Below are 3,124 nucleotides of genomic sequence, written 5' to 3'. Positions count from 1 at the left end.
TTTTAGACAAAACGGCGTTTAGTGTATGCAATATAAATGCATCTAAATATTTATGTATTTCTTACGAGAAAAACGCCTAAAAATCTATAAAATCTAAATGATTATAATAATTTGGAGAATAAAAATATAATATTAGTGAGTGCAAACAAAATAAAATATTATTGAAATTGATAACTGTTAAGCAAAACTTGTAAGTATGAATATTAAATACTAAACACTGATGATTCGATTATAAAAAATGAATATTTGTACATTAAAAATAAAAATATTTATTATATTATTATTATATTTAATTATTTATTTGTACAGAAATATATTCTACTTGTGAAATAAATTAAGAATATACATAAATATAGTTGTGAATATCATGTAGATAATCAGGATAATAATATTTATTATACAAAGAAAATTAATTGCTAAGTTAAAGCTAACATAAGGAAATAAATTATACACAGGCACAGAGAAAAACATAACACCTAATAATAATTAATAAGAGATATGTATGGAATATTGTTAGGCCATACATATTGATTTTATATTGATATAATTAAAAGAAAATAAGTCAACACCAGCTGAATTAACGGCTGACATAAAAGTTATTACAGGAGATAATTATTATAGTGAGTAATTGATTTTTACTTTAGGTATAAAGTATAAGGAATGTATCATTATTACGAGTTTTATTTATGTTCATTTTAAAATTGAATTTTTCAAGTTTGGTTGGACAATCTATTCTATTATTTAATAGTTTTAACAAGAACATTCAATACAGGCAATTAATTAAATCATTATTAACTATTAGAACCAATATAATTGTTCATATAGAAATTAATAAACTATTTACAAATTATAAAATGGGGACATAACAAAGTGGCTGCAGTGAATTAAAGTAAATAATACCACAATGTGTTGGAGAGCCCGGATCGTTCTAATTGAATTATAATTTATAAAAAATATATATTAATTTGTATTTATAATGCAAACAATAATATTTTTTTATTGAAAATTAAAAACATTATATTATCTATTTAAAATGAAAATGGAGCATATTAAATCTTATTTAACAATTAAAAGGCGTTTTTTTATCACAACAAACTTTAAATTATTTCCATGCAATTTATTGCATATAAAGAACGCCGTAAAAAAAATATGTTTGAATTGGTAATACAACTGTTGATTATTACAGGTTAATGATATTCAATAGTTATAATTTATATTTATTTTTTGTTTATTAAGTTCTTTCTAAAAAAAATGTGTTATTTTAGATACTTGTATTATAAAATTACCTAAATAAAAATATAATAATACCAAATAACTTATTTTTAGATTCTGAGTGGAACGATGAATGTATTGATTTTACAATGATGTGTGTTTTTTTTTTATTTTTTTTTTTTTTGTGTCTGTGTACACTATAAGTAGGTAGTCGAAATAATGCTTCGATTTTCAACTTCGGTATCTTGTTCGATTGGAAAGTGAATATCGTTGGTGCATTGGGGAGGTCAAAATTTAAAATTCCCAGTAATTTTCAAAAGCGCCAAGAAAAACCAAAGAAAAATTAAGGAAAAACGGGAATTTTTACAAAATTGAATTTGGTTTTTGGTGTAACTTTAAAAAAAATGACCGTAGATACATGAAATTTTGACTGAATGTTTATATTAGCTTTTTCTATACACCATAACATTTTAAAAATATTTTGACTTATTTTGAGCTTTTTACGGACATTGTCAGTTTTCATTTTTTTTTAGTTTTTTTCCTAAAAATATCAATGAAATTTTATTTGTTGATTAAAAAAGCTTGAAAATGTAATAAAAGGCTCCTAGTATATTGTTTCAAAAGCAGATGAAAAATATTAAAAATACTTAGTCACAGTTTTTTTTTATTAGCATTTAAAGTTAAAAAATTGACAAAATATGTAAAAATCACGAAAATTAGCAAATTATTTTGAGTTAATAATTTGTAAAACCTTTTCTTTTTAGAACTAAGATTTTAAAATGTAATACAAGATTCCTTATAGGATAATCTACCTTTATCTAAAAAAAAATGTCTATAAGAAACTCAAATAAAATTTTTATGAGCGTTTGAAATTCATATTTTTACAACATTTGATATTCACTCGATTTCTCATGTGACGATTTTCTTATTTTATTGTAATTAAAAAACGAATGACTGTAGATAGTTGAAAATTTAACTGAATATTTATATTATCATTTTCTATATACGATAAAATGTTGAAAATAATTTAACTCTTTTTGAGCTGTTTACGGACATTGTAAGTTTTCAATTTTTATAGTTTTATTTTCTATAAATATCAATAAAGTTTTATCTATTGGGCCAAAAAGTGTAAAAAATTAATACAAGGCTCCTGATACATTGTTACAATAGCAGTTGAAAAATATTAAAAATATTACATAGGCACAATTATTTTTTTAAGCATTTGAAGTTGAAATTTTGATAAATTTTATCAAATTTAAAAGTGAATAATTATTTTGTAGTTAAAAATTTATAAAATGCTCAACTTTTATATTTAAGGATTGAAAATTTAAAACAAGATTTCACGTAAATATTTAATTCTGTTACCAAAAATTCTAAGAAATACATAAGCACAGTTTATTTTTATATCATTTTATGTTCAAATTTGGACGAAATTACATATTAAAAAACCTGGAATAAATATTTTATTTATTTTGTTGTGATTGTAATGATTGTATAATATTATTTGTGGGTACTTGAAACTTCTAAAGTATACTATTATATATCTATGATAGTACCACGGTTTGTTGTTACTTGCAGTTGATGTATAACGCGTTACCTGATTGATATTGTGATATGATTAATTTTGAATTTATTGTTAATACCGCTATTATAGGTCAATTTTTTTTAATACTATAGATAAGTATACCTATAATAGGTATGTCTAATACCTAGACTGACAAACCGTATCTACTCAAAATCGTTTTTCTTATACAGTGTTATTAATTATTATATCATTGAATTCAAATTTAATACTATCCATTATACAGTGACCCACTTGTAACCTACTGTACAGCAGAGCGACATCCACTTACCCACCTTTTTTTTTATTGATCTTTGTTTCTTAGAAATATACATATTTATATACATTACA

The sequence above is a fragment of the Acyrthosiphon pisum genome, chromosome A1 (assembly GCF_005508785.2).
Source record: "Acyrthosiphon pisum isolate AL4f chromosome A1, pea_aphid_22Mar2018_4r6ur, whole genome shotgun sequence".
NCBI classification, from domain to species: Eukaryota; Metazoa; Arthropoda; class Insecta; order Hemiptera; family Aphididae; genus Acyrthosiphon; species Acyrthosiphon pisum.
This window is presented reverse-complemented; position numbering follows the sequence as displayed.